Source organism: Cupressus sempervirens, chromosome 11 (assembly GCF_028749045.1).
Source record: "Cupressus sempervirens isolate cs-2001-9-10 chromosome 11, ASM2874904v1, whole genome shotgun sequence".
NCBI lineage: Eukaryota > Viridiplantae > Streptophyta > Pinopsida > Cupressales > Cupressaceae > Cupressus > Cupressus sempervirens.
Window position 1 is genome coordinate 34,797,805 of NC_143128.1, and position 15,818 is coordinate 34,813,622.

Here is a 15,818-nt window from a genome sequence, read left to right on the forward strand (position 1 = left end):
CATAGAGATGGCCCATTTTTTAGATGGATGTGAAGAGTGCCTTCTTGCATGGTGATCTTACTGAGGAAATTTACATGGAGTAGCCTCTGGGATTTGTGTAGGATTCCTCCTTGTTTTATAGACTTTGATGCTCATTGTATGGTCTCAAATAGGCCCATAGGACTTGGTATGAGAAGATGGACTCCTTTTCACTTTATATAGGCTTCACTCGCTACCATTCCAATCCTACAATATACATTTATTATCTCGGAGTTGAGGTTTTGATCCTTGTCCTATATAGTGATGATCTAATCCTCACAAGTAGCTCATCCTCTATACTTTAGGATGTTGAGTGTGTATTGATGGACCAATTTGAGATGACTGATCTTGGCCTATTACACTATTTTCTTGGTCTCTAGATTGTTCAATCCTCTACTATGATTTTTGTTTATAAGTAGAAGTATGATCTTGGCATGCTTCACCACTTTGACATGCTTGATTACAAGCTTGTTCCAACACCTTTTTAGTTAGGTGTCACGTTGTCTACCTACTACTCTTTTCCTTTAGTGGATGCCACTTTGTATTAGTAGTTGGTTGGTAGCTTGTGGGACCTAACACACACTCATCTTGACATCTCCTTTACAATTGGCCTTGTCTCTCAATTTTCCTAGGAGCCTCATGAGATTCGTTGGCAAGATGCCAAGTTCATTTTGAGATACATTCAAGGTAGACTTATGTATGGAATCCATTACACATCAGGGACTCCTCACATTGTTGGCTACACTGACTCAAACTGGGCCAGTGATGTCAATGATCAAAAGTCTACTTTTGGCTTTGTTTTTTGTCTTGGCTCTAGTCCTATCACATGGTCATGCAAGAAGTAGCATGCTCATATACTTTCATCTATAGAGGCCAAGTATAGAGTAGCAGTGCTTTCTAGTCAGGAGATTTTATGACTTTATCAGTTGATGACTAAGTTTGGTTTTCCTCTGGATCATCCCACTATTCTATAGTGCTATAGTTAGAGTGTTATTCATATTTCCTACAACCCAGTGGATTATCAATGCACTAAATACATTGAGCTTCATATACACTTCATTCATCAGCTAATCCAAGATGGTGTTATCTCTCTTGAGTACATTCCCACTGACGTGCAAGTTGCTAACATCTTCACCAAACCTTTTACACCATTGTGCTATCTTCAGTTGTGGTCCATTCTTGGGGTTATGAAAGTTGTCATTAGGAGGTCTTGTTGAGGCCTTCCTTCCTTCATGTTTTTTCAGCATGTTTGTACTTACCTCTTTTTGGGGGAGGGTTTTTCCCATGAGGTTTTCCCTCTTTCCCCATTTTTAGAAGTTGCATTCCTTTGCATTTGTACATGGGTACCTTTCTTGGCCTAATTGTTGGGACCCATTATGTTTTTTCATCATAGCCTTTGTGACCTTGAGTGCATTCCCCTAAGTTGCACTTAAGGTGGGTTTTTAGTGTAAATTATTATTATTTACACTTTACTTAAGTTTACTTAGATAAATGCATTATTTATTAGTTTGTCACCTAGGAGTTTACATACTCTCACAAGTTGTCCTGTTGACAACATAGGAGTTAGCACTTTATTTTAGAACATGGTTTCTACATCATCTCTACATGAGATACACCTTGTCATACTTATCCTCTCATCTATGTGGAGGATAATCCACTTTTTTTGGACATGTGCTTATATTTCATGCTTATCCGCCATATCTTTCTAGCTAATTCTAGAAGCATCCTAGAGGCCTTTATAAGTAGGCTCTCCTACCATATTTTTTTATAGAAATTTCATTTGTCATTTTTGGAATATATTTTCTCTCACATCATTGAGATTCTCCAAGTATTTCCTTTCCTTCTCTAGTTTCTCTTCAGTGGGTTATTTGCATGCAAGTGGTCTCAGTGATCTGTGAAGTTGGTTTTCATGACTTCTACATAAATTTTGTGTTGCGATTTATTCCTAATTTAGCTACCATGGTGAACCTCTTATAACCATTCTTTAAAATAATATGGTCTTCTCATGGACCAAGGAAGGGAAAGAAATTTTTGAAGAGATCAAAGTAGCCATAGCTTCATCCTCTACTCTCATCAATCCAAATTTTGATAAGGATTTCATTCTTTACACCTTAAGAGGTTAGTCGAGTGTTTCTATTGTTTTGACTCAATTAAATGATAAGAATGAAGAACAACCTATTACTTTCTTTAGTGAAGGATTGAAGGAGTATGAAGTTAAATATAGCTGTGTAGAGAAGAAATCCCTCATAGTCATAAGATCTTTGAAAAATTTAGACATCTTCTATCCCACAATAGGATCCACTTATTAATCCCTCATGAAAGTGTTAAATATTTCTTGGTGAGCATAAATACTAGTGAGAAAAGGGTAGGTTGGATCACTAAGGTGATGGAGCATGATGTGGAAATCTAGATTACCAAACTAGTAAGAGGGAAAAGGTAGTGCAAATATATGATCTCATCTTGCGAAACTAATGATAAATTTGTCTTGGTGTTGTGAGAATAGTAGGAGGTGAGGAATGATAACCCAAGGAGTTGTATATATGACATGAATACTATCTTATCTAGGAATGGATATCCTCAAGAGTTGAATAAAAATAAAAGAAGATAGTTCAGATTGTAGTCTATTCCTTATACTATATTTGATGGTGTTATTTTTAGGAAGGACTTCAATGGAGCCTTGCTAAGATGTATTGATGTAGATCAAGAAGAGAGAATGATTAAGGAGCTTCATGATGGTCCTAATGGTGGCCACTTTTTAGCAAGAACCACTACAATTAAGATCATGAGAGATGATTAATACTGACCATCCTTTATCCATGACTACCACATACATGTAAGGAAGTGTGAAAATTGTGATTTCTTCTTAAGTAAATAGAAACTTACAACCCTTCCACTTCACCCCATCTAGGTTGATCAGCCCTTTGCTAAGTGGGGAATAGATTTTATTGGTCCTATTAATCTACCTTCTATCTCTGGTCACAAGTGGATTTTGGTTGCAACAGATTACTTAACAAGGTGGACAGAGACAGTAACCTTCAAGGATTCTATAGAAGCTTCAGTTGTCAAATTCTTTAATGGAATTCTTACAACATTTGGTTCTCCTTCCACCATAATATTATATAATGCCAAATCATTTTTAGGAGCTTATATTTGCACATAGGTAATTTATCATGGTATTTACTTGAGCACATATTCCAATTACTACCCTCAAGGTAATGGTTTAGTTGAGTTATCCAATAAGGATTTGATCATAATCATCGAGAGGGCTATTGAGGATAGCCAAAGATGTTGGCAGCCAAAATTGAGGATGACCCTATGGGCTGATAGAATAATGCCTAAGAGGGCTATTGGAAATTCTCCATTTATGTTAGTATATGGCAAGGAAGCTAGACTTCCTATCTCATTGGAGTTCCCTACCCTTGAGTCGGCTCATCAGTTAGAACTAATTGAAAATGATGCTACATCTATAAGAATGGTAGATTTGATGGGGCTAGAGGAGAAAAGAAATTAGGCTATGTAGACATTAGAAATACATCAACAATAGATGAAGAGGAACTTTGATAAGAAGGCTAAGTCCATAATTTTTAAAGAGGGTGATCCTATGATGAAGTGGGATGTAGGTAGAGAAAAAGCTAGGAGACACTCAAAATTTGATGCCTTATGGAGTGGTCCCTATGTAATCATCAGTTTTAAGCAAGCCAATGCTTTCTAGTTAAGCAAGCCTAATGGTGAAATCTTACCTATTCCAATCAATGGAATATATCTCAAGCCTTGTTTCTAATAGGAATGAATTTTCATGTATATAGTTAGTTATTTTACTTCCTATTCTTTCCTATTTTCCAAGAAGTGCATGGGCACATGTTATTTTTTGTAGCAAAGAGTTTTGGTTCTTGTTTTTTGCAGACTTGCTGAGGTAGAAGGGTATGTTTTATAGCTCTGAATGTGGCAAATGTGAAAAAATGGATAAGTTTTCTTTTTCAAATGTAGAGACTCCATAGCCCAATGGATATTTTAGCAATCATTGGTCTTATGCCAAGCAAGCTTGTATCCCCTCTGAGTGGCCAGAAATGTTAGCCAAATGCCCTCTTGCCAAAAAATCAAATTCAAATGATAATTTTTTCAATAGCCACAAAGGGTTTTTTATGAAATAATTTAACAATGGCTATATCCTTTATTTCATGTTATGCCTTAGAACATTTCAAGTTGCAACCATGTGATTCACAAAGTCACAGTTGCTTAAGTGCTAACTCAAGTCAAGGTGGCAAAGGCATGATTGCTTTGTGTTCACATCTTCATAGAGTTGGATCAACCAAGGTCAAGGTGGAAAAGGTGTGATTTCTTTGTGTTCACATCATCACAGAGTTAGTTGGATCAACCAAGGTCAAGGTGGCAAAGGCACAATTGTATTATTTTTGCCTGGTCACAAGGTTATATTAACATACTGTGGTTTAAGTCATGACAGTGTGAAAAGGGAATGTCTTAAGTGTTTCAAGGATACATTTCTCACCTTAGATCTTTCAAATATATGGAAAGTGAATGGTCACATCAAGCTAAGAATAAGCTAAGGTTAGAGTTGCAATCAAGCACTTTCCCTTGTTTCACTTGATTGAAAGGTTAGAAGGTGAATTTTAGGTCAATGTGGTGATGGTGCAGACATGGTTAGGATCTCATTCTTTGCAAGATCATAGTAGTTAATAAAAGATGTCAAGGCCAGGTCATGAAGTAGCAATAACCAATTGGTCATGATTTTGCAAGCAAGAACTATTATTGAAGAAAGGCGGTGGTGAAGTTGTGATCACAGGCAGCCAAACATAAGATATAAGGTTGAATGATAATATAGTGGTAGAATGGTAAGAGATTTTTTGTCCATGTAGAAAGGCTTGATGGTTGACTCTAGTTGATCAAATAATACAACTGATTTGGCAAGTTGATGATAGAGGAAGTAGCTACTTGATGATGGGTCTAATCTTTTTGATCTCCTACAACCACTTTCATCATTCCCTAGGTTTGATAAATGCAAAGGGATACTCGATCATTATCTATTGATCCATCTATTTAGTCAAAAGTTAATGATTGTTTCTCTTGACCTCACAAAATTTTTTTTTGGTAAATACATAATCATTTTGCATCTATATTTTTGTTGTGATCAAACCTTTTCCAATTTTTGCAATAATTATTCTCTATAAATTTGATGTAGTGGTTGAATTTTATGTTAGGGTCGAAGTTATCTAAGCTGTGCTTATAGTATAAAGGTAGATTTTGTACTCTTCTTAGGGTCGAATCTTCTCTATTTCTCTAGTATTTCCCTGACATGCTACTATAAATTCCCTCTTTACCTCTAAATTATATGACATCATGTCTTATCTCCTTCAGCCACTAATGTACTATGCAAGCATTGTCTATCTCTCTTTGATGTACTATGGATATCTATAATCTACATTTTTGTATCTCTTTTGGCCTATGAATGATAAGAAGTGATGCCCTTTTTACTTGTGCCACTCATTTGGTTGTTTGATCTATATGTAGCTAATAGATTAAAGCTAGTCTGAATCTATATATCTTTGGATTGTCATGATAATGGTATTGTGCATGTATTGCCAGAGATTGGTCTAAACACCCTATTTTGGTGCATCACCTCCTTGGAATAGAGTAGGTAGTTACTTTCATGTATTCCTTCTCCCTTTTCTCTTCAAGAATAGTTTACGTACATCTTGATAGTAGAGGAAGCTAGCTTTCTCCGAAAACTCAACCCCATAGTTTGAGTCCCATAGCTTGGAGGTTGTTTCCATGTTTCACAAGGTTGTCCTTAGGTAAAAAATTTGGACAAGCGTGCAAGATTTTGTGACAATAGTTACACTTGTAGTGTTCTTGAGAATATATGAAGCTATAGAATCATTCATCTAGTTTTCTTCAATGATACCTATATGATTACAACTTTGTATAAAATAATACTGTGGACTCTAAAATTGATGTTTGTAGATAGTGAATCCCATTTTGGATTTGGAGATAAGTGTAAAAAATGGAGAATACTTATGGTCACATGGTTTAGTATCAAATAGCTCATACTTAATGGATCAAAATGTGTGTAACAATTTAGAATATTTGAAAGAATACTACCAAGATAAATGGTCACAAGCTTGTAATGACATGAACAACAATATAATTAGCTGATATAGGAGATATAGTAGATATACATGATGTCACATTACATGAATTCTTAGTTGACATTTCAACTCAAGAAATGTCATCAAGAGATAAGGAAAAGATTTTTACCATGGTAAACTCTTGGCACTAGCTCATTTTTCATCCTTTAAACTCAAAAGGAACCTTGCACTCCATCTTATTTAAGCAATAGGAATAAAAGTATATCAAACCCCAAATACAATTTTTCTTAGCATAGCTAAAAAGAGATACATATGATAACATAAATAATCTAATTGCACCTAACCTAATTAGGAATTTAACATATATTTTGCTTGACACAATTTTTTCACCTCAATTTGGTTGGCTACTATTTCTCATCAAGCTTTGAAAAAAATAAATGAAATTGATCTCTACATTGGAGATAAGATACTGATTTATCTAAATAGAGAGGAGTTGTAGAAAGTACTTCAAGCCAATACAACTCACCATCCTTATCATTGGGGTCTCTTTGAGGGGTATATCACTTGCATTCCTAAATATTTTGCAATTAAAATGTTTTGTTTCCAAAGATAATAGATAATTGTATCTTAAAATAGTGTTCAATCTCTTAAGGGTAAATTAAAATTATAAATAGAAGGAAACCATTGTTTGATAATTGTTGGTTGTTGAATAACCATATATTTTTGGATGATGAATTTGTCAAGTTTTTGAAGTTCTAGTTCATCGTTCTCTTGAAAATGAACTAATAGAACCTAATGTAGCTTCTTATCAAATATTTTAGTGGGGATTTGTAGGTCATTGTGCATCAAGGTATTTTCTAATTCTATAGAAGCAAAAGTTTAAAACCAAAATCCACAACCCAAAAAGTAGAACTAGACAACCTAGCTTCCACAACTACAATCATATTGAAGACCTTTGTATTTCTCTTCCCATTGTCAATCATCACTTTTAACACAATTTTATGGACAAGAACTATGTTTTAGTATAATTATCACATTAATCTAAGAAATAACAAGATATAAATTCTTTCACCTTCATTTTGAAATCCTATAAATGCTTACTTTTCCCCAAAACTAAACATCATGTAAGCCTAAAAGGCAAGGAATCCTTCCCTAAAAATAATAGGGGTTGAAGCATCCCATACCTGTTAGGAAAAAAATGAATTAATCTACTAAAATTGATGAAAATGCTGAAAATGAGGAAAAGAAAATTCATAATGTCAAACACAAAGAGGAACTATTCATTGTCAATTTCTACCATATACAAAGGGTAGGTGATAAAGAGAAAGTGTAAGGGTTCTTGTGAAGAAGGTCCTCAATAGCCCTAGGAAAGCTTCTCAATGGCATGAAAATCCTTTGTGATTTAGTCACACAAGCCCAAAGGAAATTTTAGACACCTAGGGTGATCAACTTAACCATGGGAGTAATGATTGGATGCCATAGAACAATGATGTTGAATGAGTAGGCAGGTGAGGATGAGGACATGACAGGAGAACCACAAAATTTGTAGGTCATTTCCCAGCACCAGAAATTTTTTGTAACTTGGATAGGACAATTGTCAATGAATAATCTTATCCCTCCAATTTTTTGAAAAATGACACCAATAAAATGCTCAAAGCACAAAACTCAACACTGCATGATAAATGCTTGACCAAAATTCAAATATGATTGACATGGTGGAATAGGAAACCAAATAGATGTGATATCTTCCTAATCTAATAGTATATAAACTCCAACAATGGCAAAAAGAAGGGTTTCTTTTTTAAAAAAAGAAACTACTTGTCTCAGCTAGCAAACTATTAAGTTGTTTAGAAAACCCTTACCTTTAAATGTTGCTATAAAAATCTTCCTCAAGCCTCCCTACCACACACCTGGACTTTTCTACATTAAAAAAATGAAGTTTCACTTTCTTTCTTTTTTTTATATCCTTGATGGTGTTGAGATTTTGACTCCCAACTTAACTTTCATCAAAATTCCAATGTTATTGGGATAATTTTTTTTTAAAATGAATTTGACAAGCCAAATTGGCTTTCTGTCAAAAATTTAGGTAGAAAATGACCCCCACATGTACTAGTGAGTGATACTAAGTTTTAATTCTTTTGGATTGGTCCTTATCAAATTCTAGAAATTTTGGGACAAAATACTTTTAGGTTGAGTTTCTTACAAGGGGAATTGGTTCCACTACTAGTCAATGGGTAGTTCCTTAAACATTACTTTGATGCCAAAAACCAGAAAAAAATCAAAAAAAAAAAAATCGTTTTTGCATGTGTGTTTAATTTTTGTGTGTGTTTTCTTTTAGTCATGTGCTTATTTCTGCAAGTGTGTTTGCTTTTAGTTGTTTGTTTTCTTTCAAAGTTATGTTAGTTTCAAGGTTAGGTACAATAAATATTTTATCTTGATGCATTTCATAAATCATTTTTTCATTTTGACTTTTGGGAAGAGGTATTTCTTTTTCAAAGCATTCAATTTTTTTTTTATAACAACTGAAGAACAGATGTTACTTGCAGTAATAGAGGAATTTCAATATTGAATTCATAATTGCTGCTAAACAATTCTCAACACTTTGTAAATTTAAAGATAGACTATCTTATTATTTTTAAACCAAGGTTGATGGTAGCAAGCAATAGTCAAAACCCTACTAGTTCAAACAAAAGGTCCTTTTCAAAGAATTGATAAGGTTACTATTTGGCATGAGAGTTTTCAAAAGTTCTTAAAAGAAGAATGCAAGGGATGTCAACTAAATAATGAATCTAAGAAATGAAACCAATATCTTGGATACACAATATAAGCATGGTCAATGTATAGAAAGAAAAGAAAAAATGAAAAATGTGGTGTTAAGAATGAAAGATTCTGAAAAAGTATGAAAAGGGTAATGTGACAATAGGGATATGCACTCCAAAATGGCTATCTAGTATCTAAAACATTATTTCATGGAAATATCAAATGAAAACATGAGAGCTACATGAATAAAAATTTAGAAGATTACCCAGGACCTCAAATGAAAAATGATAACCTGTTAAAATCCCTCAGAATGGATTCTCCCATCTGGTTAGATAAGTGATTGATAAACAAGTTTTTGTGGGGATTCATAATGAATGGATTGACAAGGTGGAAGATTGTCTCCAAGTTGTTAGAAACTCATGATATATTGCATTCTAAGATGTCAAAGGAAATGAATACACTAGATACAAACTCAACTTGGAGATTTGAGATTCTGAGGTTTTGACTATGAAGCGACTTGAAATACGGTTGTAGTATTCAAGAATAATTTGGTATTTAACATATGTTAGAAGAATTTTTGTTGATGAAGTAATACCTTTGTCATTTCTTTCCTTTTGTTACTTTCCCAGACCCCTAGTCTAGGGTCTGAGTCTTTTTTGGGGCTCTACCTAGAGTTTGGGTCCCGTCTGGTCCTCTACCTTAAAAACCATGTGCTCAAATTGATGGATTTGAGGAAAAAGGGGAAATTTTATATTAATGTGCACTCTAGCACACTTAGCACAAACGTGCACCTATCATAGGTGTGTAAGTGTCCTAGATGAACTAGAGCACATGTACACCCTTTTGAGGTGCACACTTTTGAACATATGTAGGTGCACACAACATAAAGGTGTGCATGGTCTTGGGTCTATAAATACCTAGGACCACCCCCTCCCCTTATTCATAATTTTCCTTTGAGTATCAAGGAGAGTATCTCTGCACCCTTTGTGGTGCACTAATATCTTCACCTATGTGCACACACTTGAACATTAGGTTAACAAAAGAAAGATGTGCACTTGTACACCTATCCAAGGTGCATAGGTGCACACTTTTATTTGTCATTTAAAAAAGCTTGAAATGCTAACTTACCTAAGGGAAAGGTGCACATATGTGTACCTATCCAACATGCACATGTGTGCACCTTTTATAATAGTACCTAAAGAACCTTGGTAATGGTGCACATATGCACACCCTTAACCCTGCAAACCCTTTACAACCCTTAAAATCACATTGCAATGTGTTCAGTAGTGCACATATGCATATGCACACTCCACAAGGGTGTTCTCATGCACAAAGGTGCACTCCTACACAAGTGCACCACTACAAAATAACCTTGTAAAGCTTATTTAGTGCACCTAGTATACCTATCAATGTGTGCAAGGTGTGCTAAACTTCATAAATAGAGCTAAAAGGGGAATTAAACTCGCTTTGTGAGGGTTTTAAGGTCTTGGATTTGGTTTTTAGTAATTAGGGTTTTGTTAGGATTTAATTTTCACCTCTCCAAACTATACATTTATGTTTTGTGCAGATAAAATAGTTTCATCATCATTCTCACTTGTAGAAAAGATCACTCTAAAACAAGTTTTTTTCAATTTTCAAGGGGCACCTAAGAAATCATGCTTTCATGATGCACATTTAGAGATTAGAAATATGAAATTGGGCCATATAGATTGGAATACATTCCTATTACTTTGCAACAAGCCAAAAGAGTGCTCCCTGATGGTCTCAACACTTATTAGATCAAGCTTGGTTATTGCAACCTCACATCCCATAGTAGTGCTATCTTCAAAGCTAATCATGGCCTTGGATGAGAACTATGTTTTAGAAGAAAGAGTTATAAAGAGTATACCAGGGGAGATAGTCCTAGACTTAAGATTGAGAAACATTGAGAAATTTTTCCATCTCCCAAGAGCTGATCAATATATGAAAATTACTTATCATCAAGTAGAAATATGGTATAGGGATGATAAAAATAAGCTAAAGAGATCATACAATCATCATTCCTTATTGATATAACACTAGTGAGATGAAGAGCATGCAACGTAGATATGACTACAAGATACTTCATTGTGCTTCTGAGAAGTGTTATTGGTTTACCAATAGCTAGGCACCTAAATATTTGGATGGTACATTTCATTTAGACCATCAAAATAGCTAAAATTCCAACTGATTGGGCTATAATACTAAGTGAAAACTTAGATGAGAAATTGGTAGGAGTCAAATCTAACCCCAAGTTTTACATGACATCATACTTGATGCATTTATTGGCAGCAAGGACAATGACTATCTAGGATTGTATAATAAGGGAAGCATGCAAGATGCTAATGTCTGGCCTTATGTGGTATATCCCCAACTAGTAAAGAATAAGCTATTGAATCAAAGAAAAGAGTATAGGATAGTGAATGATACTTTTATATTACAATCATCTAGTTCAATGAGGGTGATTATGCCAAGAGAATGTCAATAGAGGTAGCAACAAGGATTACAAAGATGGGTGGCTATTACATCTAGTTTAAGACATTCACCTACCTAAGGGTAGCATATAAAATTATAAATGTGAATAAACTCTCAAGATATCTATTAGATAGGCTCATTTTATTGGAGATTGCAAGACAACTCACATCTACATATGACAGAGTGAGGGAACAACATAGGAAGACCTAGGTATGGCCCATCACTATAGGTCCATTTGAAGTTGAGTAGAAATAGGACATCATGACCTTTGATGTATAATGGGATCAATATCTTATAGAGAACTACAAATCCCTTCATCTATTTTTTGACAATATTGGTAGAGTTTAACTTTTGGCAGAAAAAAAATTTGTTCATGAAGATGCAATAGAAGATAATTGGATGAATATCATAGATGACTATGATATCCAAATTAGGAATTATTGTAGGATTAATTTATATCTAGAAGGAAGTGCTTTAAAGATAAAAATCCCACTAAAGGTTGTAAAACAAGACACTCAAGATGTCTTAGATCCCTTGTACAATTATGACAAGATATTTGATAGACTAATTATGAATGAAAAGGTTGATAGGGAAGAGACTATAGATATCAATCATAGGGTGAGACATATAATCCAATTGACAATGGAATGGATCAAGAAGCCCTTTAAGCTAGACCCAATTCCTTAGACAATTATCTTTCAAGCCACAACATGCCTAGTTAAGGGTAAAGGTGCAAAAGTAATAGTATTGGCTTTCCTTGTGCAATTTTTGGTTAGGCTAGAAATGATATATAAGAATGATAGGAAATTTGGTTACTTTAAAGCTGAAAAATGGAAGAATAAGAGGAAAAGAGATTCTCCAAAGCAAGCTGAAACCATAGCTGAAGAACCTCAACCTCAAGAGGTAGCTCAAGCACCTAAAAACCGAGAGCCTCAGAATGAAGAAGTAGCTCAAGCTTAATATATTCTATAGGTGCCTCCACCAGAATAGCAATAGGAATAAAAACTAGAGTAGGAAGCATAGGAGGTATCCCCACCTATACAAGAGGAAGAAGCCTCTTTGTTAGCTTCTAAGAAAGCTATGATTAAACCTATGGTTAGGAGGACTAGGAAGTTGAAGATATAAAGAAATGTGATACCTATTTTTTTAGTCCCAAAAACCATCCCTAAGGTGGATGAAGAGGATGAAGTGTTGTGATGTGGAGCCTAATTAGACTCAAAATTTTATTCAGCACAATTTCCCTCTACATTATATCTATGGAGATTTGGGGGTAGCGCCCCCAAGATGGGTTCAAGGGACAATGCCCCAGGTGTGCTCCTTGTCATAGCATAGGGTGGGGTTGAGGGGCCTTTTTGGGGGTATCTTACCTAGTACAATGTAGGAGAATCCCCAAAGGAGATGTCCAATCCCCTAGCTATATCACCATGTAGTGAAAACACAACAACAAGAAACAATAACACAAGATCTAATACTAAATGAAAACTCTTTATTTATGAAATTATTGTTACATGCAATGTGTCAGTCTATAAGGCCTTCCTAGTTATGGCCAAATTTAATAGCAATTAAAATAATAGTTTTGCAAGATCTCTCAAGATCCAATCCAATCCCTAGCTAGTCTAGATCTACACTCTGGTAGAAACCCCCAAGGAAGATCTCAACTTGTGCTTGCAAGCCCACCAAGCAATCTCCTTGTTTTCCAAGCTGCAACTACTGGATCTTCTCCAAATTTTCTCTCCAAGCTCCTCCTCTTCTCCATGATGGATTAATAATGACTAAAGACTTCCCTACAACCTCTTCTTATACTACATTAAGCCACAAGTTTGACCAAAACATAAATTAAATACCAATACATAAATTAAATGTCACAAGTTAGCCTACAACAACAATTAAATTCCCAAAATTGATGTCTAACTAAAATCATGATATCTCCAAGCTCCAAATTAAATAGAACTCACACTTCTAATTATAGTTATTAATCTAGGCCCTCTTCAATCCTTGAAATTTTTATCCTCTAACTGATTCTAAAAAATTAGTTACATAGCCTACAACAAGCACCAAATTCCTAAGGAAGGTTGAGCTCCACAGATAATGCCAAGCAACCAAAGACCATGTCAAGCCAATAGACCATGCTAAGCAACCAAAGACCATGTTGAGTCCCCAAACCATGTTGAGAAACCAAATACCATGTCAAGTTTCCATACCATGCTGAGCAACCAAAGACCATGTTGAGTCCCCAGACCATACTGAGCAACCAAACACCATGTTGAGTTCCTAGTGTATGTCAAACACTAGTATTTGCCAAGCTCCATCACACTTAACCAAAATCCCTCCAAACATGAAGGATTGCAAGTAAACCCAAGATGCTCCTACATTAGACACCCTAGGTTCAAAAAGATGTTCTAGTAATTGGAAAAACATCTTCTAGGATTCAACACATAAATCCCAAACTAGTTCTTCACATACATATCCTCTGAGCCTTCAAGTTGTACACTCTTTCCCTTGTCTTTCTTCTTCTTTACATCCACCACAAGTGTTCCATATGTATTCTTTCCATTTTGATCTCCATCCTTCTCAAAATCTGCCAACTCAACTCAACTACCAATACTCAAGTTCCTCCTACTGAGCTCTTCATTCTACATAGAAATTAGGGAAAACTTCCTACCACCTTTCTCAATAGTAAACACATTCCTAACATAATCATGCATAGCCCTACAATCATACTACCATGGTTTATACATGACAACTATTCATATCCACAATATCACACAACACTTGATCCTTATACTTCTCATTCTGAAAATCAACAAGGCATTGCTTCCTCATTTCATAAGCATGCTCACCTTGCAACCAGCCAATCCTATAAGGATAAGGATGTCTCATTCTCTTTAAACCAAGTTTCTAAACCATCTCTTTAGCAACAAGGTTATCCATACTACCACCATCCACAATCACTTTATAGACTTTACCACCAGACTTATGATGAGTTTTGAACAAACTAGTCCTTTGACAAGAATCCAATGTCCTCTCACCAACCAACTCACTGAGCCATCAAACTTTCTCCTTGCTCAGGATGACTATTCTGGACTTCATCCTCATTCACAATAGTAGCTATCCTACCAATCAGACATTCAAAAGATCTAGGCCCCTCTTGATCACACTAGAAATAATTACCTCTAAACCTACCTCCACCTATCTTTCTTCTTTGTTCAATAGGTTTTGGTTCACCTTCTGCTTTTGGTTTAGCTTGTGCTAAACTATCCTACTTTTTCTTCCCTTAGGAGCTACCTTGATTCTTCCTCTTTAGCTTCTCCTCTTCTCTCAAGGCATATTGATAAGTATCCTCAACTAAAAAAATATTTAGCATACCAACCTCTGAATATTGAATATCAAACCATTAATATATCGAGCTACCTTCTCTTTTGACAATTCTTGATGCCTAGACCAAATAGTCAACTTGTAGAATTCCTCTTTATATTATCTTTCACAATCATGTCCTTCTACTTTAGATTCTACAACTTCTTAAACAACTCAAGTTCATAATCAACAAGAATGAATTTAGCCTTCAACTTAGTCACCATCAACCTCCATCTAGTTATCTTCATTTCATCTTCTTTTTCCCTATCTTGTTGTAGGTCTTTCCACCAAAGAGTAACATGTCCCTTCAACTTAGTTTGTGCCAACCTTACTCTAAGTGGATCCTCAATATCCTTAAGCTCAAAGTAGTCTTCCTATTCACCAATCCAATCAATTAGGTCTTCAAGATTCAAATTTCTTTTAAAATTAAAAACCTCCATCTTATGCTTCAACTTCAACTGAGATCTGGGTCAAGCAAATTGACTAGCCCTAATTCCAATAGATCTCTCCACATGATCAAATCTATCCTCACCACTAGATCCAGCAAGTTCAAAGTCTTCAAAAACTTCCTCATAACTACCTTTAGTACCCACATGCCTAGGTACACCACCTAAAGCACTCACAATTTCAGCAATCATGTCACTCTTCATTGATGATATTTAAGATCTAAACTCTCCTCTAACATCCTCCATCTCATAACTAAAATTTTCTTTAACCTTTTGTAAAATCTATTCTTCTGCAACATCAATAAGATCAACAATTACCCTAGGGTCCAATATTTTTGGAGGCATCTTACAAAATTATAGCAAACCCAAAGCAACAAATCCACCAACCAAAAGATCAATCATCCACAAGATCAACCCAAGTCCTAGTGCACACTACCACAACTTTGGTGATATGTCAACACTCTCAAGAACAACTATGCTCTAATACCACTTGACGTAGTAAAAGGTAGGAGAATCCCCAAAGGATATGTCCAAGCCCCCATCTATATCACCACATAGTAGAAACACAACAACAAGAAACAATAACACAAGATCTAATACCAAATCACAACTCTTTATTTATGAAATAACTATTACATGCAAT